Below are 26,654 nucleotides of genomic sequence, written 5' to 3'. Positions count from 1 at the left end.
TAGTGTCCCCTTCAACTGCGATGTTGGGATGCTATATCCACAAGAGAAACTGATTCTCTTTCACATGCTATATCCACAAGAGAAACTGATTCTCTTTCACATGCTATATCCACAAGAGAAACTGATTCTCTTTCACGTGCTATATCCACAAGAGAAACTGATTCTCTTTCACATGCTATATCCACAAGAGAAACTCTCCTTCTTCTCTTGTCTCTTTTAGTTAGCATTGTTAGCACCTTTCTTGATGGTTTGCGAGTACAATTCCAATGTACTCACGGCTTTGTCCCCGGCTATTTACTTGGCCGGACCCGGAGGGCTTCGACGGATGAAGAAGGAGTTGACGACGTCTATGCGAGCTAGGAACGTCTTCCCAGTCAGTTGCCTGTAGGGTTAAGGCAGATGATTTGGGCTCTACGCTGCTGAAGTGATTCTGCTACTCTGATGATTAGATTAGGCCCTTCGAGGCCATCTTGTAAAGATGGGTCATGTGACCTTATTGTAATTTTCTTATTTCGTTTTGTAAAGGATGATGTAATTCGATAACAGTTCGGTTATGTGTTTACGGCACACTGATCATGGGAACGTGAACTGTATACATAACAGGGTATTTCGGATAGCTAGACCGGGGTCCCCACACCTTTACTATGAATTTATTGCTTTATGAGTTAACTCTTATGCAAGACTTATTGATGCTTGTCTTGAAAGTACTATTCATGAAAAGTCTTTGCTTTATGATTCAGTTGTTTACTCATGTCATTACCATTGTTTTGATCGCTGCATTCATTACATATGCTTACAATAGTATGATCAAGGTTATGATGGCATGTCACTCCGAAATTATCTTTGTTATCGTTTACTCGCTCGGGACGAGCGAGAACTAAGCTTGGGGATGCTGATACGTCTCCGACGTATCGATAATTTCTTATGTTCCATGCCACATTATTGATGATATCTACATGTTTTATGCATACTTTATGTCATATTTATGCGTTTTCCGGAACTAACCTATTGACGAGATGCCGAAGGGCCGGTTCCTGTTTTCTCGCTGTTTTTGGTTTCAGAAATCCTAGTAAGGAAATATTCTCGGAATTGGAAGAAATCAATGCCCAGGGTCCTATTTTTCCACGAAGCTTCCAGAAGTCCGAAGGGGAAACGAAGTGGGGCCACGAGTTGGGGACACAGTAGGGCGGCGCGGCCCAAGCCCTGGCCGCGCCGGCCTAGTGTGTGGCCCCACCAGGACTCCACCGACCTTGCCCTTCCGCCTACTTAAAGCCTCCGTCGCGAAAACCCTATCGCGTTCGACGAAACCAGAGAAAACCTTCCAGAGCCGCCGCCATCGCGAAGCCAAGATCTGGGGGACAGGAGTCTCTGTTCCGGCACGCCGCCGGGACGGGGAAGTGCCCCCGGAAGGCTTCTCCATCGACACCACCGCCATCTTCATCAACGCTGCTGTCTCCCATGAGGAGGGAGTAGTTCTCCATCGAGGCTTGGGGCTGTACCGGTAGCTATGTGGTTCATCTCTCTCCTATGTACTTCAATACAATAATCTCATGAGCTGCCTTACATGATTGAGATTCATATGATGATGCTTGTAATCTAGATGTCATTATGCTAGTCAAGTGGGTTTTACTTATGTGATCTCCGGAGACTCCTTGTCCCACGTGTGCAAAGGTGACGAGTGTGTGCACCGTGTGGGTCTCTTAGGCTATATTTCACAGAATACTTATTCACTGTTATGAATGGCATAGTGAAGTGCTTATTTATATCCCTTTATGATTGCAATGTGTTTTGTATCACAATTTATCCGTGTGCTACTCTAGTGATGTTATTAAAGTAGTTTATTCCTCCTGCACGGTGTAATGGTGACGAGTGTGTGCATCGTGTAGTACTTGGCGTAGGCTATGATTGTGATCTCTTGTAGATTATGAAGTTAACTATTGCTTTGATAGTATTGATGTGATCTATTCCTCCTTTCGTAGTGTGAAGGTGACGAGTGTGCATGCTATGTTAGTACTTGGTTTGGTTATGTTGATCTGTTATGCACTCTAAGGTTATTTAAATATGAACACCGAATATTGTGGAGCTTGTTAACTCCGGCATTGAGGGTTCGTGTAATCCTACACGAGTTAGTGGTGTTCATCATCCAACAAGAGGGTGTAGAGTCTAGCATCTATCTATTTATTCTATTATGTGATCAATGTTGAGAGTGTCCACTAGTGAAAGTATGATCCCTAGGCCTTGTTCCTAAATACTGCTATCGCCGCTTGTTTACTGTTCTACTGCATGTTTACTTCCTGCAATATTACTACCATCAACTGCACACCAGCAAGCACTTTTCTGGCGCCGTACTACTGATCATATTCATTCATACCACTTGTATTTCACTATCTCTTCGCCGAACTAGTGCACCTATTAGGTGTGTTGGGGACACAAGAGACTTCTTGCTTTGTGGTTGCAGGGTTGCATGAGAGGGATATCTTTGACCTCTTCCTCCCTGAGTTCGATAAACCTTGGGTGATCCACATAAGGGAAACTTGCTGCTGTTCTACAAACCTCTGCTCTTGGAGGCCCAACACTGTCTACAAGAATAGAAGCACCCGTAGACATCAAACAACAAAGCAAAACGAAAAGCAGAATCTTACCCGTCAGAGGTCGGCATCTCTCGCCTCTTGTAATGCCTCTTAGAGGGCCTCTTTTGGCGCTTGGCGGGAGGAGCCTCGCTGGAGCCGGCTTCAGGTGGCGGAGCCTTTTTTCTTCTTGTCCTGGGAGGTGAGCTTCTCCAGGAACTCCTGACCGACCTCGGCCTGCAGCGGAACCACGTGTTCGTGGACCTGCGGGTTGGTGCTGGCTGAGGGAGCGTCTACAAAAAGATAACCAGTGAGGAAACAAAAGGGTTAAGTACCTCGAGTATGACAACTTCGTCGTCCGAACCGGAGTCTTTGTTGGAAAAGTTACCGGGGCGTGAAGTATGAGTCCGGCCCATCTTGAGGTCGGCCCAGTGGATGTAAGGATCCGGGTCAACCTTGTCCAGAGCCCGGTTCCGGCAAGGGCCTCGCTGCTCCGCCGCGATGCGAGGGAAGCGCTGCTTGGCCTGAAAAGGAAGAGAAAGACAGTTAGTAATACGTCGAAAAGATACCGAAAAACAACCCGGATTGCCTAATCTCTTACTTCGTCAGTTGGAGGGTTGAGGGAGCTGAGAGGCAGAAGGCCCCACTCCCAATCCAGCGGCATGGCGCTTTGGCAGATGTGCCTAGCCTTAAGGACTACGTCCTCTTTGGTGAGAGGGAGGCTGGTGATCTTGGTAGGATCGCCAGGGCCGTACATTTCGCTCATTTTATGAGCCCGGCGCTTAAGGGGAAGCACCCGGCGCGAGATAAACGTCCGAACAATGTCATCCGAACAGATGGCAGTGTCCTTCATAAGTTGCTTCATGAAGCGCACAATCCGGTTGGTTTCTATATGAGAGTCCTTCGGATTGTAGCTCCAGTTAGCCTTCGTAGGCACTTCCGGATTGAAAGCCGGCAGATTGATAAGGTCTGCGGCGCCGGAGTTCTTCACGTAGAAAAAGGTCCTTTCCCACGCCCGGCATGAGTCGAGACCGGCAAACTTAAAGAAGGGGCTCCCCTGGCGGGAACCGATGATACAAGACCCGCATTGAACGGGGGGTTTAGGCTTGGGAATCTCTTTGCCCTGAACGGAGTTAATCCGAAGGGAAAAGAAACGAGCAAAAGTCTCGCGTGTGGGGCGGAGACCCATGTAGGCCTCCATGAAGGTTGCGTAGCAAGAGAGGTAGAAGATGGCATTGCCAGGAAGATGGTGAGGTTTGAGTTGGTAGAAATCAAGGAATCGGCGAAAGAATTCTGAGGCAGGAAGGCCGAAGCCGCGTTCGAAGTGGGCGAGAAAAACGACGAACTCACCATCTTCCAGGTCCGGTTCGATCTCGTCGCCCGTAATCCGGCAGGATACTCCTTCCGGTATCCTTCTAGACCGGTACAGCCAGTCAATCTCGTGCTGGGTCACATCGGAACCCTTCCAGGCTCCGCGAGTGACGCCGGAAAGATCTACTCCGGAAGCCTGGCTAGAACTGCCGGCATCTTGACTTGTTCTGGTATCAGTTTCCATCCGGATACGCTTAGCCGAAAGCTCGCCGGAAGCTTGACTTCCGTGGCTGCTGGAGGAAGATTCGGAAAGATGATCCCCGCTAGACATACGGATCTACAAGATGCCGGATCCTACCCAAAAACTGATTTCCCAAGATCTACCCTTGCGCGGAGATCTACGTATAAGAGAAAAAGCAGAAGAAAAAAAGAATAAATATGCTACCAACCCAAGATCTGGAAAACGAGAAAAGGAGGGCAAACAAGCATTGGGTCTCACCTGAGGCTGCGGGAGACGCGAGGAAGAAGTTCACCAGAGAAATGGCGAGCCCGTGGCCGTTGACGAAGGCCGGCGACGGAGAAGGGCGAAGTCCGCCGGAGGAAGTTCAAAGCTGCAGCGAAGAAGGAACGCAGCAGGAACTCCGCGTGGTGAAAAGCTTCGGCGCAGCGAGAGCAGCGTCGCAAGCTCGTCGGGAGCAGCTCTCTGGCGGCGACCGGCGGCGGCGAGGAAGCAAGGGGCGAAGGGCTCGAAGTGCTCTGGAAATTGGGGAAAGTGCGAAGAAGAAGATGAAGTGGAACCGCTCCACCCTTATATAGAAGAAGAGGAAGTGGGCCAAAAACCGCCGGGCCGCGGCGGTTCGCCTCGTGGGCCGCCACGTGGCGCGAGGATACACGCGTAAAAATTAAGAGGCCACAGGGTCGCCGCACGGATCCGGAATGGACAGAAGGATCCGGTGTGGCACATTTAATGCTGGCGCAGAAGCCGAAGGGAAGTGACCACTGACACTGACGCGTCAGAAACAGTGCGCATGTCTCTGACAGGCACTGTACCCGAGAAATTCTCTCCTTCACCGAGGAGGAGTTTAATGACATAAGATACCGAAAAATCCGGAAAGTAACGGAAGGAAGCTAAGGCAAAGAGGCTGGCATCTTCGAACAGGGTGCCGGAAAGATCAAACCGGTACCTTGTGAGATAGGAACCTGGCATGGCCCGTCGGATGAGATCCGCCGGACTATACCAGCTTCGGGGACTAATGTTGGGGATGACCCCCGGTATGCCAAAGGCATGCCAAACCGGATGGTTTGAGCCATCAAGATACCGGTTTGATATTCATTCCGGAGAGCAAAGTTGAACGTTTTGCAAAGTAAATCTATACCGGTATCCCCAAAGAGAGGTATACCGGTATCGGCTAAGAAGACACCGGACTGCCGGTAAGAAGTGCATTGTAGCACGTCGGCAGGACTGGTCAAAGATTCCCTCAGGAGCTAGAGGACAAGGATGACCTAAGCAAAGTAGCTTTAAACGAAGCCCTGGCGCCAAAGAAGAAGGTGACGCCAAAAGCAACCGGAGGACATGAGCCTCCTTGATTAAAGAAGATACCGGCGTCACCTATGATTAAAGTAGCTTTGTAAAGTAGCTTTGTAAAGTAGCTTTGTAAAGTAGTTTGTCTGTTCAAAGATGCCATTAGGGTTTCTTCCCCTGTAAGCCACCCTCTCCCCTATATAAGGAGAGGGGGCATGCTCCTTCGCGGGCACGTTCATGTACGATATCACCTGTAACCTTGTTCATGGAATAGAGAAAATCTAGAAAGGAGTTCATCTTTGTGTCTTTCTTCTTCTACCTCTGGCCTTGGCCAAGTTCTTGAGGAAAGCACCCGGAAGTTCATCCTATCTGATCCAAAACCCTCCCCCGAATCCTCTAGCGTCCAACTCGGCCCCAACTTAAGCCATCCCATGGCATCTGTCTGTTCACCACGACGACAACACATCTATCAATTGGTACATTTTGGAGTGACTAAGAAGGATCCATGCTTACTTATTCATTTTCACGTGTTAAACTTCTCTAAATCTTGGTCAAACCTAGGATTTGACAGAGATTCAAATGGGCGGAAAATTAAAAAAAAACAGAAAAATGAAAAACCAAAGCACATAGTCTTCTTATGTCATATAGTAAGCATTAAAGTTGATAAACAAGGTCTAGACATATTCAAACCATAGAAATCATGTATCTACCCCTAACCCTAAACTATGTCTTATGAAGTCAATCATGAAGAGAAGTGGTTTTGGGTTTCAAAGATGGAAATTTCAAAAACCTCCCAAAAACTTCATTTAGAGTGACTAAGAAGGATACATGCTTCCCTTTTCATTTTCATGTTTTTAACTTGTTTAAATCTTGGTCAAACCTAGGATTTGACCAAGATTCAAATGGGCATCAAAAATAAAAATAAAATCATAAAAATGAAAAACAAAAAACGAAAACACACAGTTTTCTTATGTCATAAAGTAAGCATTCAAGTTGATAAACAAGGTCTATACATATTCAAACCAGAAAAATCATGTATATATCTACCCCTAACCCTAAAGTCTGTCTTATGAAGAGAAGTGGTTTTTTGGTTCCAAACATGGAAATTTCAAGAACCCTCCCAAGATTTACATTTTGGAGTGACTAAGAAGGATATATGCTTAATTTTTTTATTTATGATTTAAATTTGTTTAAACCATGGTCAAGCCTAGGATTTGACCAAGATTCAAATGGGCATAAGAATTTAAAAAAATCAAAAAATGAAAAACCAAGGCACATAGTCTTCTTATGTCATATAGTCAGCATTCTCAATTAAGTTGATTTTAGAGTGACTAAGAAGGATGCATGCTTCCCTTTTCATTTTCATGTTTTAAACTTGTTTAAATCTTGGTCAAACCTAGGATTTGACCAAAAGATTCAAATGGGCATAAAATTTCAGAAAAAAAATCAAAAGAATGAAAAAACAAAGGACATAGCATTCTTATATGTCATATATATAGTAAGCATTCAAGTTGATAAACAAGGTCTAGACATATTCAAGCCAGAAAATCATGTATATATCTACCCCTAACCCTAAACTCTATCTTATGAAGTCAAGCATGCATGAGAAGAGAAGTGGTTTTTGGTTTCAAACATGCAAATTTCAAGAACCCTCCCAAGATTTACATTTTGGAGTGACTAAGAAGGATATATGCTTAATTTTATATTCATGATTTAAATTTGTTAAAACCATGGTCAAACCTAGGATTTGACCAAGATTCAAATGGGCATAAGAATTTTAAAAAAATCAAAAATGAAAAACCAAGGCACATAGTCTTCTTATGTCATATAGTAAGCATTAAACTAAGTTGATAAACAAGGTCTAGACATATTCAAACCAGGAAAATCATGTATATACCCCCTAACCCTAGCTAAACTCTGTCTTAAGTCAAGCATGCATGTAGAGAAGTCGTTTTGGGTTCAAACATGGAAATTTCAAGAACATCCCAAAAGCTTCATTTTAGAGTGACTAAGAAGGGTCCATGATTACCTTTTCATTTTCATGTTGTAAACTTGTTTAAATCTTGGTCAAACCTAGGATTTGACCAAGATTCAAATGGACACAAAATTTAAAAAAATCAGAAAAATGAAAACCAAAGTACTACATAGTCTTCTTATGTTATATCGTAAGCATTCAAGTTGATAAACAAGGTCTAGACATATTCAAACCATACAAAATCATGTATCTACCCCTAACCCTAAACGTACTCTGTCTTATGAAGTCAAGCATGAAGAGAAGTGGTTTTGGGTTTCAAACATGGTAATTTCAAAAACCTCCCAAAAAATTCATTTTAGAGTGACTAAGAAGGATATAAGCTTCCCTTCTCATTTTCATGTTTTAAACTTGTTTAAATCTTGGTCAAACCTAGGATTTGACCAAAAGATTCAAATGGACATAAAAATTCAGAAAAAAATCAAAAGAATGAAAAAACAAAGGACATAGCATTCTTATGTCATATATATAGTAAGCATTCAAGTTGATAAACAAAGTCTAGACATATTCAAACCAGGAAAATCATGTATCTACCCCTAACCCTAAACTATGTCTTATGAAGTCAATCATGAAGAGAAGTGGTTTTGGGTTTCAAACATGGAAATTTCAAGAACCTCCAAAATCTTCATTTTAGTGTGTGAATAAGAAGGATCCAGGCTTACCTTTTCATTTTCATGTTCTAAACTTGTTTAAATCCTGGTCAAACCTAGGATTTCACAAAGATTCAAATATATGGGTATAAAATTCAAAAAAAAAGCCAAAGCACATAGCATTCTTATGTCATATAGTAAGCCTTAAAGTTGATAAACAAGGTCTAGACATATTCAAACCAGAAAAAATCATGTATATATCTACCCCTAACCCTAAACTCTGTCTTATGAAGTCAAGCATGCATGAAGAGAAGTGGTTTTTGGTTTCAAACATGGAAATTTTAAACCCCCCTCCAAGAGCTACATTTTGGAGTGACTAAGAAGGATAGATGCTTAATTTTTCATATTCATGATTTAAACTGGTCAAACCTAGGATTTTACCAAGATTCAAATTGGCATAAAAATTCAAAATAAATCAAAATGAATGAAAAACAAGGCACATAGACTTTTTATGTCATATAGTAAGCATTCAATTAAGTTGATTTTAGAGTGACTAAGAAGGATGGAGGTCTCCCTTATCATTTTCATGTTTTAAACTTGTTTAAATCTTGGTCAAACCTAGGATTTGACCAAAAGATTCAAATGGGCATAAAATTTCAGAAAAAAATAAAAGAATGAAAAAACAAAGGACATAGTATTCTTATGTCATATATATAGTAAGAGCATTCAAGTTGATAAACAAGATCTAGACATATTCAAACTAGAAAATCATGTATATATCTACCCCTAACCCTAAACTCTGTCTTATGAAGTCAAGCATGCATGAAGAGAAGTGGTTTTTGGTTACAAACATGGAAATTTCAAAAACCCTCCCAAGAGCTTCATTTTGGAGTGACTAAGAAGGATATATGCTTAATTTTTCATATTCATGTTTTAAACATGTTTAAATCATGGTCAAACCTAGGATTTGACCAAGATTCAAATGGGCATAAAATAAAAAAAAACAATAAAATGAAAAACCAATGCACATAGTCTTCTCATGTCATACAGTAAGCATTCAATTAAGTAGATAAACAAGGTCTAGACATATTCAAACCAGAAAAATCATGTATCTACCCCTAACCCTAAACTTTGTCTTATGAAGTCAAGCATGAAGAGAAGTGGTTTTTGGTTTCAAGCATGGAAATTTCAAAAACCCTCCCAAGAGCTACATTTTGGAGTGACTAAGAAGTATAGATGCTTAATTTTTCATATTCAAGTTTTAAACTTGTTTAAATCATGGTCGAACCTAGGATTTAACCAAGATTCAAATGGGCATAAAAATTCAAAATAAATCAAAATACATGAAAAACCAAGGCACATAGTCTTCTTAATTATGTCATATAGTAAGCATTCAATTAAGTTGATAAACAAGGTCTAGACATATTCAAACCAGAAAAATCATGTATCTACCCCCTAACCCTAAACTCTGTCTTATGAAGTCAAGCATGAAGAGAAGTGGTTTTTGGTTTCAAACATGGAAATTTCAAAAACCCTCCCAAGAGCTTCATTTTGGAGTGACTAAAATGGATAGAGGCTTAGTTTTTCATACTCATGTTTTTAACTTGTTTAAATCTTGGTCAAACCTATGATTTGACCAAGATTCAAATGGGTATAAAAAATCAAAAAAAAATCAAAAAATGAAAAACCAAAGCACATAGTCTTCGTATGTCATATAGTAAGCATTCAAGTTGATAAACAAGGTCGATCTAGACATACTCAAACCAGAAAAATCATGTATCTACCCCATAACCCTAAACTCTGTCTTATGAAGTCAAGCATGAAGAGAAGTTGTTTTTGGTTTCAAACATGGAAATTTCAAAAACCTTCTCAAGAGCTTCATTTTGGAGTGACTAAGAAGGACCCATAGGAAACTATGTACTAATACAGTATAATAATAACCCGAGTTATTAGAGCAACAAGTCTGTCACTTACGTGTGGTTCCCATGCGTGAGGTCCCACACTTCAGTGAGCACAAGTCACGTACGCTAGGTAGGCAAACTCCCAGCCATCTTCTTTGACAAGAGAGAGGCATCAAGACTCTCTCTCTCTCTCCATCTCTCCAATTATCCACCTCCGTTGGCTGCTGGTTTTGGCAGGGCGTTTCTAGCTCAGCTCGGAGGCCATGGTGTGCAGGCTCTGTAGCCATGGTGATTTGGTCGCGCCAAGTTGTTCGTGCCCGGCTGCGACGAGGATCAATCCGGACGGTGGCTGTTAAGGACCCGATCGCATTTCTTGCTTTCAGCCTGGTGTCTACCATGTAAATCTTAGGGATTTAGACGTAATTTCCTTTTTATTTTGTGTCTTGCTATAAACTGTGCTCTGATGCGTATTGGAAATCTGGGTCCTTCAGAATCGTTCGGTTGTCCCTCTAAAAAAAACATCTCTCTCATTCTCGGCCTCGCTCGCTCGCACCCCCTGCGCACTGACAACCCTGCACAACAGTCAGCATCACCCGAAAAAATATAGACACCATAAATAAGTGGGGCCCCGTGACTGCTCTCCCTTCGTCTCCTCCCGTGTGATCCCTCTTCCTCCGACTCCCGACCTTGCGGAAAAGAAAAATGAAATGAAAGAGTTTCACTGGACGGGCAAACACATGTGCTGCCTAGTAATAATAATAATAATAACATAAAAAAATCGACCTACGAATACTCGCGCATTTCAGAAGTTGAGTGCCCAGCTTAGAATAAGTATTGCTTTGGTACTATTTAGAAATATCAACATATCTAGTTAGAATAGACATTTGCAATTTTGTTTCTTTTATTTCAAAATTGTAGTGTAGATAGTCGATATACTTGTATCTCTCCATGAACAAGTACATGATTTCCCTTCTAAGAATAGTGTATGCAATCATATCTCCCTTTTTCTCACTCTTTCTAAAAGAGTTCTCTTGTTGATGTCAATCTAAAGAATCATTTCAGGTAGGAGGAATTTAAACGCTTGAAAATGGTTCATGCCGGCGTCTTAGCTCCTAAAAAAATTATACACCAATTGATTTGATGAATTGATGATTTACTCTAGTCTGCTTCTAGACCATGCAGCTAGCGAGCATTCATATGTACTGCATGGAGCCCCCAACTTTTGACTTCCCATGTCGGAAAAGGCCTGTTTAATAATGTGGAGCAGTGAGGTACCCCGAAGTATCTAGAGGGTTCCAGTGTTTCAGGCTTTCAGCATCGCCAGTCCAAGGGGAAGCATGGGTGACGAATCCGTGCATTCACAGCCGTTAGATCTGAAGAGTCCTTGTATGATGAGCGGTAGATAGCACCTTTAAGCTACAAATCAACGGCTTCAATTACTTCAAATGAGCATTGGCCGGAAGACTGACAGAGTGAAAAAATTCAAATTCAAAAACTCATGTATAGAATAGAAAAAAAATTAAAAAACATGTAGATAGATAGAGGTATAGATAGAGGTATTAGGTATAGATAGATATTATACTGTAGATAAATAGATTAGCCAAAAAAAGAAGAGGAGGCGCCAGTGGTGACTTCGTCAACCTCAAGATTGTTGGAGATATGCCCAAGAGGCAATAATAAAAGTGGTTATTATATATCTTTATGTTTATGATAAATGTTTATATACCATGCTATAATTGTATTAACCGAAACATTGATACATGTGTGTTATGTAAACAAACAATGAGTCCCTAGTAAGCCTCTTAACTAGCTTGTTGATTAATAGATGATTAGTTTCATAATCATGAACATTGGATGTTATTAATAACAAGGTTATATCATTATATGAATGATGTAATGGACACACCCAATTAAGCGTAGCATAAGATCACGTCATTAAGTTATTTGCTATAAGCTTTCGATACATAGTTACCTAGTCCTTATGACCATGAGATCATGTAAATCACTTATACTCGGAAAGGTACTTTGATTACATCAAACGCCACTGCGTAAATGGGTGGTTATAAAGGTGGGATTAAGTATCCGGAAAGTATGAGTTGAGGCATATGGATCAACAGTGGGATTTGTCCATTCCGATGACGGATAGATATACTCTGGGCCCTCTCGGTAGAATGTCGTCTAATGTCTTGCAAGCATATGAATAAGTTCATAAGAGACCACATACCATGGTACGAGTAAAGAGTACTTGTCAGGAGATGTGGTTGAACAAGGTATAGAGTGATACCGATGATCAAACCTCGGACAAGTAAAATATCGCGTGACAAAGGGAATTGGTATCGTATGTGAATGGTTCATTCGATCACTAAGTCATCGTTGAATATGTGGGAGCCATTATGGATCTCCAGATCCCGCTATTGGTTATTGGTAGGAGAGAGTTCTCAACCATGTCTACATAGTTCGCGAACCGTAGGGTGACACACTTTAGGTTTGATGTTGTAATAGTAGAACTTGAATATGGAATGGAGTTCGAAGTATTGTTCGAAGTCTCGGATGGGATCCCGGATATCACGAGGAGTTCCGGAATGGTCCGGAGAATAAGATTCATATATAGGAAGTCATTTTATAAGTTTGAAAATGATCCGGTGCATTTATGGAAGGTTCTAGAAGGTTCTCGAAAAGTCCGGAAGAAATCACTTTGGAAGGCGGAGTCCCGGAGGGACTCCACCACCCATGGCCGGCCAACCCTAGGGGGTGGAGTCCCAAGTGGACTCCACCTAAGGTGGCCGGCCACCCCCTCCCAAGGAAAGGTGGGAATCCCACCTCAAGTGGGAATCCCACCTTGGGTAGGTTTCATGTCATATGGAAGGTTTTGGTTTGGGGTCTTATTCGAAGACTTGTAGACCAACTCTTGGGTGTTCCACCTATATAATGAGGAGCAAGGGGAGGGGGCCGGCCACACAAAAGCCATTGTGGCCGCACCCCTCATAGTGGCCGGCCACATCCCCCTCTCCCAAACCCTAGCCGCCCCCTCTCCTCCACCTCTCCCGCAACGCTTAGCGAAGCTCCGCCGGAGTTCTCCATCGCCACCGCCACCACGCCGTCGTGCTGCCGGATTCAAGGAGGAGCTACTACTTCCGCTGCCCGCTGGAACGGGGAGAAGGACGTCGTCTTCATCAACACCGAACGTGTGACCGAGTACGGAGGTGCTGCCCGATCGTGGCATCGTGATCAAGATCTTCTACGCGCTTTTGCAAGCGGCAAGTGATCGTCTACCGCAACAACAAGAGCCTCATCTTGTAGGCTTTGGAAATCTTCAAGGGTGAGTCTCGATCATCTCCTCGTTGCTCCCGTCTTCTAGATTGCATCTTGGCTTGGATTGCGTTCTCGCGGTAGGAAATTTTTTGTTTTCTATGCAACGTATCCCTACAGTGGTATCAGAGCCGTGTCTATGCATAGATGGTTGCACGAGTAGAACACAATGGTTTTGTGGGCGTTGATGCTTATGTTGTCCTTAGTTTGATTACTTTGCATCTTTGTGGCATAGTGGGATGAAGCGGCTCGGGCTAACTTTACATGACCGCGTTCATGAGATTTGCTCCACGCTCGACATGCAACTTGTATTGCATAAGTGGCTTTGCGGGTGTCTGTCTCTCCTACTATAGTGAAGATTCAATTTACTCTTCTATTGACAACACTAGTATCACCGTTGTGGTTCATGTTCGTAGGTAGATTGGATCTCACTCGAAAACCCTAAACCACGTAAAATATGCAAACCAAATTAGAGAACGTCTAACTTGTTTTTGCAGGGTTTGGTGATGTGATATGGCCATAATGTGATGATGACTATGTATGAGATGATCATTATTGTATTGTGGCAACCGGCAGGAGCCTTATGGTTGTCTTTAAATTTCATGTTGAGTAGTATTTCAAAGAAGTTGTAATAGTTGCTACATGGGAGAACAATCATGAAGACGGCGCCATTGACCTTGACACTACGCCGACGATGATGGAGATCATGCCCGTTGATGATGGAGATCATGTCCGTGCTTTGGAGATGAAGATCAAAAGCGCAAAGACAAAGGTGCCATATCATATCACATATGAACTGCATGTGATGTTAATCCTTTTATGCATCTTATTTTGCTTAGATCGCGACGGTAGCATTATAAGATGATCCCTCTCACTAAAATATCAAGATAATAAAGTGTTCATCCTTAGTAGCACCGTTGCCAAGACTTGTCGTTTCGAAGCATCTCGTGATGATCGGGTGTGATAGAATCAACAAGTGCATACAACGGGTGCAAGCCAGTTTTGCACATGCGGATACTGAGGTGGCCTTGACGAGCCTAGCATGTACAGACATGGTCTCGAAACACATGATACCGAAAGGTAGAGCATGAATCATATGATTGATATGATGAACACTTTGAGTGTTCGCCATTGAAGTTACATCTTGTCTCGTGATGATCGGACTTGGTGTGGTGGATTTGGTTCGTGTAATCACTAAGACAATTCGAGGGATATTGTTTTGAGTGGGTGTTCACCTAGTTTTTAATTTTGTTGAATTAAAATTTGAACTCAATTTGTCATAAACTTAGTCTAAACTATTGCAAATATATGTTGTAGATATGGCGTCCCCAATCAATTTTAACCAGTTCCTAGAGAAAGAAAAGCTTAAGAACAACGATAGCAACTTCATCGACTGGTTCCGTCATGTGAGGATTTTCCTCGCTGGCGGAAATCTGCAATATGTGCTTGATGCACCCCTAGGTGACCCTCCTGTAGAAACTGAAACCGATGAAGTAAAGAATGTTTACGCAACTCGGAAAACTCGGTACTCTCAAGTTCAGTGTGCCATCCTATGCAGTCTGGAAGCCGATCTTCAAAAACGTTTTGAGCACCACGATCCACATGAGTTGGTCAATGAGTTGAAAACTATATTTGAAACTCATGCGGCCGTGGAATGCTATGAAGCATCGAAACACTTCTTCGCTTGCATGATGGAAGAAGGCAGCTCCGTTAGTGAGCACATGCTCGCCATGACCGGGCATGCGAAGAAACTCGGTGACTTGGGAATAGTGATTCCTAACAGATCGGGGATTAATCGTGTCCTTCAATCACCGCCACCTAGTTACAAGAACTTTGTGATGAATTACAATATGCAGAACATGAACAAAGAGTTACCTGAACTCTTCGCCATGCTAAAATCTGCTGAGATTGAGATTAAGAAAGAGCACCAAGTGTTGATGGTCAACAAGACCACCAGTTTCAAGAAACAGGGCAAGTCTAAAGGAAAAAACAAGAAGAGTGGAAAGAAAGCTGCCACGCCTCCTATGAAACCTAAGACTGGCCCTAAGCCTGATGCTGAGTGCTATTACTACAAGGAGAAGGGACACTGGAAGCGTAATTTCTCCAAGTATTTGGCGGATCTGAAGAGCGGCCTTGTCAAGAAGAAGAAAGAAGGTATATCTAATATACATGTTATAGATGTTTATCTTACTGGTTCTCCTACTAGTACCTGGGTATTTGATACTGGTTCGGTTGCTCATATTTGTAACTCGAAACAGGAACTAAAGAATAAACGAAGACTACTAAAGGATGAAGTGAGGATGCGCGTTGGAAATGGATCCAAAGTCGATGTGATCGCTGTCGGCACACTTCCTCTACATCTACCTTCGGGATTAGTTTTAAACCTCAATAATTGTTATTTTGTACCCGCGTTGAGCATGAACATTATATCTGGATCTTGTTTAATGCAAGACGGTTATTCATTCAAGTTTGAGAATAATAGTTGTTCTATTTTTATGATTAATATCTTTTATGGTCGAGCACCTGAAAAGAATGGTTTATTTCTGTTAGATCTCGATAGTAGTGATATACATATTCATAACATTGATGCTAAGCGAATTAAATTGAATGATAATTCTACTTATATGTGGCACTGTCGTCTTGGTCATATTGGAGTGAAACGCATGAAGAAACTCCATACCGATAGATTACTTGAATCACTTGACTTTGAGTCACTTGATAGATGCGAAGCATGTCTAATGGGAAAAATGACTAAGACTCCATTCTCTGGTATTATGGAGCGAGCTACAGACTTATTGGAAATCATGCATACCGATGTGTGCGGACCAATGAGTGTAGCCTCGCGTGGTGGTTATCGTTATGTTCTAACCTTCACAGATGACTTGAGTAGATATGGGTATATCTATTTCATGAAACATAAATTCGAAACTTTCGAGAAGTTTAAGGAATTCCAAAGTGAAGTAGAAAATCAACGTAACAAGAAGATTAACTTGCTACGATCTGATCGCGGAGGTGAATATCTGAGTTATGAGTTTGGCATGCATTTAAAGAAATGCGGAATACTTTCACAATTGACACCGCCGGGAACACCACAACGAAACGGTGTGTCCGAACGTCGTAATCGAACTCTCTTAGATATGGTTAGTTCTATGATGTCTCTTACTGATTTGCCGTTATCATTTTGGAGTTATGCATTAGAGACAGCCGCATTCACTTTAAATAGAGCACCATCAAAATACGTTGAAACGACACCGTATGAATTATGGTTTAATAAGAAACCTAAGCTATCATTCCTTAAAGTTTGGGGTTGCGAAGCTGATACGTCTCCGACGTATCGATAATTTCTTATGTTCCATGCTACATTATTGATGATATCTACATGTTTTATACACATTATATGTCGTATTTATGCATTTTTCGGCACTAACCTATTAACGAGATGCCGAAGAGCCAGTTGTTGTTTTCTGCTGTTTTTGGTTTCAGAAATCCTAGTAAGGAAATATTCTCGGAATTGGACGAAATCAACGCCCAGGGCCCTATTTTTACACGAAGCTTCCAGAAGACCGGAGGGGAGACGAAGTGGGGCCACGGGGCGCCGCCACACTAGGGCGGCGCGGCCAGCATAGGGCCCGCGCGGCCCTAGCGTGTGGGGCCCCCGTGACTCTCCCGACTCCGCCCTTCCGCCTACTTAAAGCCTTTGTCGCGAAACCCTCTGTACCGAGAGCCACGATACGGAAAACCTTCCAGAGACGCCGCCGCCGCCAATCCCATCTCGGGGGATTCCGGAGATCGCCTCCGGCACCCTGCCGGAGAGGGGAATCATCTCCCGGAGGACTCTTCATCGCCATGATCGCCTCCGGAGTGATGAGTGAGTAGTTCACCCCTGGACTATGGGTCCATAGCAGTAGCTAGATGGTTGTCTTCTCCTTATGTGCTTCATTGTTGGATCTTGTGAGCTGCCTAACATGATCAAGATCATCTATCTGTAATACTATATGTTGTGTTTGTCGGGATCCGATGGATAGAGAATACTATGTTATGGTGATTATCAAGTTATTACCTATGTGCTGTTTATGATCTTGCATGCTCTCCGTTATTAGTAGAGGCTCTGGCCAAGTTTTTGCTCTTAACTCCAAGAGGGAGTATTTATGCTCGATAGTGGGTTCATGCCTCCATTAAATATGGGACAGTGACAGAAAGTTCTAAAGTTGTGGATGTGCTGTTGCCACTAGGGATAAAACATTGATGCTATGTCTAAGGATGTAGTTATTGATTACATTACGCACCATACTTAATGCAATTGTCTGTTGTTTTGCAACTTAATACTCGGAAGGGGTTCGGATGATAACTCGAAGGTGGACTTTTTAGGCATAGATGCATGCTTGGATAGCGGTCTATGTACTTTGTCGTAATGCCCAATTAAATCTCACTATATTTATCATATCATGTATGTGCATTGTTATGCCCTCTCTATTTGTCAATTGCCCGACTGTAATTTGTTCACCCAACATGCTTTTATCTTATGGGAGAGACACCTCTAGTGAACTGTGGACCCCGTTCCTATTCTTTACATCAAATACAATCTACTGCAATTGTTCTTTACTGTTTTCTGCAAACAATCATCTTCCACACAATACGGTTAATCCTTTGTTACAACAAGCCGGTGAGATTGACAACCTCACTGTTTCGTTGGGGCAAAGTACTTTGGTTGTGTTGTGCAGGTTCCACGTTGGCGCCGGAATCCCTGGTGTTGCGCCGCACTACATGCCGCCGCCATCAACCTTCAACGTGCTTCTTGGCTCCTCCTGGTTCGATAAACCTTGGTTTCTTTCTGAGGGAAAACTTGCTGCTGTGCGCATCATACCTTCCTCTTGGGGTTCCCAACGAACGTGTGAGTTACACGCCATCAAGCTCTTTTTCTGGCGCCGTTGCCGGGGAGATCAAGACACGCTGCAAGGGGAGTCTCCACAATCCAATCTCTTTACTTTGTTTTTGTCTTGCTTTATTTTATTTACTACTTTGTTTGCTGCACTTAAACAAAACACAAAAAAATTAGTTGCTAGCTTTACTTTATATACTGTCTTGTTCTCTATATCAAAAACACAAAAAAACTAGTTACTTGCATTTACTTTATCTAGTTTGTTTTATTTACTACTGCTAAAATGAATACTCCTGAAAACACTAAGTTGTGTGACTTCACAAACACAAATAATAATGATTTCCTATGCACACCTATTGCTCCACCTCCTACTACAGCAGAATTCTTTGAAATTAAACCTGCTTTACTGAATCTTGTCATGAGAGAGCAATTTTCTGGTATTAGTTCTGATGATGCTGCTGCCCATCTTAATAATTTTGTTGAACTATGTGAAATGCAAAAGTATAAGGATGTAGATGGTGATATTATTAAATTGAAATTGTTTCCTTTCTCATTAAGAGGAAGAGCTAAAGATTGGTTGCTATCTTTGCCTAAGAATAGTATTGATTCATGGACTAAATGTAAGGATGCTTTTATTGGTAGATATTATCCTCCCGCTAAAATTATATCTTTGAGAAGTAGCATAATGAATTTCAAGCAATTAGATAATGAACATGTTGCTCAAGCATGGGAGAGAATGAAATCTTTGGTAAAGAATTGCCCAACCCATGGATCGACTACTTGGATGATCATCCAAACCTTCTATGCAGGACTAAATTTTTCTTCGCGGAATTTATTGGATTCAGCTGCTGGAGGTACCTTTATGTCCATCACTTTGGGGGCGGCTACAAAGCTTCTTGATGATATGACAATAAATTACTCTGAATGGCACACGGAAAGAGCTCCACAAGGTAAGAAGGTAAATTCTGTTGAAGAAACCTCCTCCTTGAGTGATAAGATTGATGTGATTATGTCTATGCTTGTGAATGGTAGATCTAATGTTGATCCAAATAATGTTCCTTTAGCTTCATTGGTTGCTCAAGAAGAAAATGTTGATGTGAATTTCATTAAAAACAATAATTTCAACAACAATGCTTATAGGAACAATTCGGTAATAACTATAGGCCATATCCTTCGCTAATGGTAATGGTTATGGTAATTCTTATGGGAATTCTTACAACAATAATAGGAGTGTACCCCCTGTTCTTGAAGCTATGCTTAAAGAATTTATTAGTACACAAACTGCTTTTAACAAATCTGTTGAGGAAAAGCTTGATAAAATTGATATTCTTGCTTCTAGAATTGATAGACTTGCCTCTGATGTTGATCTTTTAAAATTGAAAGTTATGCCTAATAAGGATATTGAAAATAAAATTGTTACTACAGCAAATGCCATCCAAGTTAGAATTAATGAGAATATAAGATTAATGGCTGAATTGCGTGCTAGGTGGGATAGAGAAGAAAATGAAAAACTAGCTAAAGAGAATAATGTAGCTAAAGTTTGGACTATTACCACCACAAGTAATGTTGATTCCTCACATGTTGCTGCACCTCCTACTATCAATGGTAAAATAATTGGTGTTGGCAATGTTTCTACTCCTAGTGCAAAGCGTACAAAACTGCCTGAAATTGCTAAAACTGCTGAAACTGCTTGTGATAAATCTGCTGAAATTTTTTCCAACCTTGGGGACAATGATCCCATTGTTGTGGCTCATAATGATTTAGATTTTGATGATTGTCACATCTCTGAAGTTATAAAGTTCTTAAAAAAACTTGCTAAGAGTCCTAATGCTAGTGCTATAAATTTGGCCTTTACAAAACATATTACAAATGCTCTCATAAAAGCTAGAGAAGAGAAACTAAAACTTGAAACCTCTATTCCTAGGAAGTTAGAAGATGGTTGGGAGCCCATCATTAAAATGAGGGTCAATGATTTTGATTGTAATGCTTTATGTGATCTTTGTGCAAGTATTTCGTTATGCCTAAGAAAGTCTATGATATGCTTGACTTGCCACCATTGAAAAATTGTTATTTGGATGTTAATCTCGCTGATAATGCTAAAAAGAAACCTTTGGGGAGAGTTGATAATGTTCATATTATGGTTAACAATAACCTTGTCCCCGTTGATTTTGTTGTCTTGGATATTGAATGCAATGCATCTTGCCCCATTATATTGGGAAGACCTTTTCTTCGAACCGTTGGTGCTACTATTGATATGAAGGAAGGTAATATTAAATATCAATTTCCTCTCAAGAAAGGTATGGAACACTTCCCTAGAAAAAGAATGAAGTTACCTTATGATTCTATTATTAGAGCAAATTATGATGTTGATGCTTCATCTCTTGATAATACTTGATTCACACTTTCTGCGCCTAGCTGAAAGGCGTTAAAGAAAAGCGCTTATGGGAGACAACCCATGTTTTTACTACAGTACTTTGTTTTATATTTGAGTCTTGGAAGTTGTTTACTACTGTAGCAACCTCTCCTTATCTTAGTTTTGTGTTTTGTTGTGCCAAGTAAAGTCTTTGATAGTAAGGTTCATACTAGATTTGGATTACTGCGCAGTTACAGATTTCTTTGGCTGTCACGAATTTCGACCTGCCTCTCTGTAGGTAGCTCAGAAAAATATGCCAATTTACGTGCGTGATCCTCAGATATGTACGCAACTTTCATTCAATTTGAGCATTTTCATTTGAGCAAGTCTGGTGCCATTTTAAAATTCGTCTTTACGAACTGTTCTGTTTTAACAGATTCTGCCTTTTATTTCGCATTGCCTCTTTTGCTATGTTGGATGAATTTCTTTGATACATTAATGTCCAGTAGCTTTATGCAATGTCCAGAAGTGTTAAGAATGATTATGTCACCTCTGAACATGTTAATTTTTATTGTGCACTAACCCTCTAATGAGTTGTTTCGAGTTTGGTGTGGAGGAAGTTTTCAAGGGTCAAGAGAGGAGTATGATATACTATGATCAAGAGGAGTGAAAGCTCTAAGCTTGGGGATGCCCCGGTGGTTCACCCCTGCATATATTAAGAAGACTCAAGCGTCTAAGCTTGGGGATGCCCAAGGAATCCCCTTCTTCATCGACAACATCATCAGGTTCCTCCCCTGAAACTATATTTTTATTCAATCACATCTTATGTACTTTGCTTGGAGCGTCTGTTTGTTTTTTTTTTGTTTTTGTTTGAATAAAATGGATCCTAGCATTCACTGTGTGGGAGAGAGACACTCTCCGCTGTTGCATATGGACAAATATGTCCTTAGGCTTTACTCATAGTATTCAAGGCGAAGGTTGAATCTTCTTCGTTAAATTGTTATATGGTTGGAATCGGGAAATGCTACATGTAGTAATTCTAAAATGTCTTGAATAATTTGATACTTGGCAATTGTTGTGCTCATGTTTAAGCTCTTGCATCATATACTTTGCACCTATTAATGAAGAAATACATAGAGCTTGCTAAAATTTGGTTTGCATATTTGGTCTCTCTAAAGTCTAGATAATTTCTAGTATTGAGTTTTGAACAACAAGGAAGACGGTGTAGAGTCTTATAATGCTTACAATATGTCTTTTATGTGAGTTTTGCTGCACCGGTTCATCCTTGTGTTTGTTTCAAATAACCTTGCTAGCCTAAACCTTGTATCGAGAGGGAATACTTCTCATGCATCCAAATCCTTGAGCCAACCACTATGCCATTTGTGTCCACCATACCTACCTACTACATGGTATTTCTCCGCCATTCCAAAGTAAATTGCTTGAGTGCTACCTTTAAAATTCCATCATTCGCCTTTGCAATATATAGCTCATGGGACAAAATAGCCTAAAAACTATTGTGGTATTGAATATGTACTTATGCACATTATCTCTTATTAAGTTGCTTGTTGTGCGATAACCATGTTCCTGGGGACGCCATCAACTCTTTGTTGAATATCATGTGAGCTTCTATGCATGTCCGTCTTGTCTGAAGTAAGAGAGGTCTACCACTTTAATGGTTAGAGCATGCATATTGTTAGAGAAGAACATTGGGCCGCTAACTTAAGCCATGAATCATGGTGGAAGTTTCAGTTTTGGACATATATCCTCAATCTCATATGAGAACACTAATTGTTGCCACATGCTTATGCATTAAAGAGGAGTCCATTATCTGTTGTCCATGTTGTCCCGGTATGGATGTCTAAGTTGAGAATAATCAAAAGAGAGAAATCCAAAATGCGAGCTTTCTCCTTAGACCTTTGTACAGGCGGCATGGAGGTACCCCTTTGTGACACTTGGTTAAAACATGTGTATTGCGATGATCCGGTAGTCCAAGCTAATTAGGACAAGGTGCGGGCACTATTAGTATACTATGCATGAGGCTTGCAACTTGTAAGATATAATTTACATAACTCATATGCTTTATTACTACCGTTGACAAAATTGTTTCATGTTTTCAAAATAAAAGCTCTAGCACAAATATAGCAATCGATGCTTTCCTCTTTGAAGGACCTTTCTTTTACTTTTATGTTGAGTCAGTTCACCTATCTCTCTCCACCTCAAGAAGCAAACACTTGTGTGAACTGTGCATTGATTCCTACATAGTTGCATATTGCACTTGTTATATTACTTTACATTGACACTATCCATGAGATATACATGTTATAAGTTGAAAGCAACCGCTGAAACTTAATCTTCCTTTGTGTTGCTTCAATACCTTTACTTTGATTTATTGCTTTATGAGTTAACTCTTATGCAAGACTTATTGATGCTTGTCTTGAAGTATTATTCATGAAAAGTCTTTGCTTTATGATTCATTTGTTTACTCATGTCATTACCATTGTTTTGATCGCTGCATTCATTACATATGCTTACAATAGTATGATCAAGGTTATGATGGCATGTCACTCCAGAAATTATCTTTGTTATCGTTTACTCGCTCGGGACGAGCAGAACTAAGCTTAGGGATGCTGATACGTCTCCGACGTATCGATAATTTCTTATGTTCCATGCTACATTATTGATGATATCTACATGTTTTATACACATTATATGTCGTATTTATGCATTTTCCGGCACTAACCTATTAACGAGATGCCGAAGAGCCAGCTGCTGTTTTCTGCTGTTTTTGGTTTCAGAAATCCTAGTAAGGAAATATTCTCGGAATTGGACGAAATCAACGCCCAGGGGCCTATTTTTACACGAAGCTTCCAGAAGACCGGAGGGGAGACGAAGTGGGGCCACGGGGCGCCGCCACACTAGGGCGGCGCGGCCAGCATAGGGCCCGCACGGCCCTAGCGTGTGGGGCCCCCGTGACTCTCCCGACTCCGCCCTTCCGCCTACTTAAAGCCTTTGTCGCGAAACCCTCTGTACCGAGAGCCACGATACGGAAAACCTTCCAGAGACACCGCCGCCGCCAATCCCATCTCGGGTGATTCGGGAGATCGCCTCCGGCACCCTGCCGGAGAGGGGAATCATCTCCCGGAGGACTCTTCATCGCCATGATCGCCTCCGGAGTGATGAGTGAGTAGTTCACCCCTGGACTATGGGTCCATAGCAGTAGCTAGATGGTTGTCTTCTCCTTATGTGCTTCATTGTTGGATCTTGTGAGCTGCCTAACATGATCAAGATCATCTATCCGTAATACTATATGTTGTGTTTGTCGGGATCCGATGGATAGAGAATACTATGTTATGGTGATTATCAAGTTATTACCTATGTGTTGTTTATGATCTTGCATGCTCTCCGTTATTAGTAGAGGCTCGGCCAAGTTTTTGCTCTTAACTCCAAGAGGGAGTATTTATGCTCGATAGTGGGTTCATGCCTCCATTAAATGCGGGACGAGTGACAGAAAGTTCTAAGGTTGTGGATGTGCTGTTGCCACTAGGGATAAAACTTTGATGCTATGTCTAAGGATGTAGTTATTGATTACATTACGCACCATACTTAATGCAATTGTCTGTTGTTTTGCAACTTAATACTGGAAGGGGTTCGGATGATAACTCGAAGGTGGACTTTTTAGGCATAGATGCATGTCTGGATAGCGGTCTATGTACTTTGTCGTAATGCCCAATTAAATCTCACTATATTTATCATATCATGTATGTGCATTGTTATGCCCTCTCTATTTGTCAATTGCCCGACTGTAATTTGTTCACCCAACATGCTTTTATCTTATGGGAGAGACACCTCTAGTGAACTATGGACCCCGGTCCTATTCTTTACATCAAATACAATCTACTGCAATTGTTCTTTACTGTTTTCTGTAAACAATCATCTTCCACAGAATACGGTTAATCCTTTGTTACAGCAAGCCGGTGAGATTGACAACCTCACTGTTTCATTGGGGCAAAGTACTTTGGTTGTGTTGTGCAGGTTCCACGTTGGCGTTGGAATCCCTGGTGTTGCGCCGCACTACATCCCGCCGCCATCAACCTTCAACGTGCTTCTTGGCTCCTCCTGGTTCGATAAACCTTGGTTTCTTTCTGAGGGAAAACTTGCTGCTGTGCGCATCATACCTTCCTCTTGGGGTTCCCAACGAACGTGTGAGTTACACGCCATCAGAAGCTTATGTAAAAAAGTTACAACCGGACAAGCTAGAACCCAAAGCGGAGAAATGCGTCTTCATAGGATACCCTAAGGAAACTATAGGGTACACTTTCTATCACAGATCCGAAGGCAAGATCTTTGTTGCTAAGAACGGAACCTTTCTTGAGAAAGAATTTCTCACTAAAGAAGTGACTGGAAGAAAAGTAGAACTCGATGAGATTGATGAATCTTTACTCGTTGATCAGAGTAGCGCAGTACCGGAAGATGTTCCTGTGCTGCCTACACCGGCAACAGAGGAAGCTAATGATAATGATCATGAAACTTCAAACGAGATAGCTACTGAACCTCGCAGATCGACAAGGGAACGTGCCACTCCAGATTGGTATGATCCTTGTCTAAATGTCATGATTGTGGATAACAATGATGAAGACCCTGCGACGTATGAAGAAGCGATGATGAGCCCAGATTCCAACAAATGGCAAGAAGCCATGAAATCCGAAATAGGATCCATGTATGATAACAAAGTGTGGACTTTGGTAGACTTAACTGATAGCCGCAAGGCTGTCGAGAATAAATGGATCTTCAAGAGAAAAACAGATGCTGATGGTAATATTACTGTCTATAAAGCTCGACTTGTCGCAAAGGGTTTCCGACAAATTCAAGGTGTTGACTACGATGAGACTTTCTCACCTGTAGCGAAGCTAAAATCTATGAGGATTTTGTTAGCAATAGCTGCATTTTTCGATTATGAGATTTGGCAGATGGATGTCAAAACGGCGTTCCTTAATGGAGACATTGAGGAAGAGTTGTATATGGTACAACCTAAAGGTTTTGTCGATCCTAAAAATGCTGACAAAGTATGCAAACTTCAGCGTTCAATTTATGGACTGAAGCAAGCATCAAGAAGTTGGAACCGACGCTTTGATAAGATGATCAAAGACTTCGGGTTTATACAGTGTCATGGAGAGGCCTGTATTTACAAGAAAGTGAGTGGGAGCTCTGTAGCGTTCCTGATATTATATGTAGATGACATATTATTGATTGGGAATGATATAGAACTATTAAGCAGTGTAAAAGGTTATTTGAATAATAGTTTTTCAATGAAAGACCTTGGTGAAGCATCGTATATATTAGGCATCAAGATTTATAGAGATAGATCAAGACGTCTAATAGGGCTATCACAGAGTACATACCTGGACAAGATTCTAAAGAAGTTTAGAATGGACGAAAGTAAGAAAGGATTCTTACCTATGTTACCTGGCAAGGTCTTGAGTAAGACTCAAGGTCCGGCTACGGCAGAAGAAAGAGAAAGGATGAGTCAGATCCCCTATGCCTCGGCAGTAGGCTCTATCATGTATGCCATGCTATGTACTAGACCGGATATAGCACATGCTGTTAGTTTGACTAGTAGATATCAAAGTGATCCAGGAATGGAACACTGGACAGCGGTCAAGAATATCCTGAAGTACTTGAAAAGAACTAAGGATATGTTTCTTTGTTATGGAGGTGACCAAGAGCTCGTTGTAACAAGTTACACTGATGCAAGTTGGAACACTGATCCTAATGACTCTAAGTCACAGTCTGGGTACATGTTTATATTGAATGGTGCGGCAGTAAGCTGGGCAAGCTCGAAGCAGTGCACGGTGGCGAAGTCTTCAACAGAATCGGAGTACATAGCGGCTTCAGAGGCTTCATCGAAGCGGTATGGATGAAGAGGTTCATTGTAGAGCTCGGTGTGGTTCCTAGTGCATTGGACCCACTAGTCATCTACTCGTGACAACATGGGTGCCAACGCCAATGCACAAGAACCAAGGTCACACAAGAGGCTGAAGCATATCAAGCTGCGTTATCATTCGATTTGCGAGTACATCGAAGATGGAGAAGTAAAGATTTGCAAAGTACACACCGATCCGAATGTAGCAGATCCGTTGACTAAAGCTCTCCCTAGGGCAAAGCATGACCAACACCAGAATGCCATGGGTGT

Source organism: Lolium rigidum, chromosome 4, assembly GCF_022539505.1.
Source record: "Lolium rigidum isolate FL_2022 chromosome 4, APGP_CSIRO_Lrig_0.1, whole genome shotgun sequence".
Classification (NCBI taxonomy): domain Eukaryota; kingdom Viridiplantae; phylum Streptophyta; class Magnoliopsida; order Poales; family Poaceae; genus Lolium; species Lolium rigidum.
The sequence above is the reverse complement of the archived record's forward strand: the minus strand, read 5'-3'. Positions refer to the sequence as shown.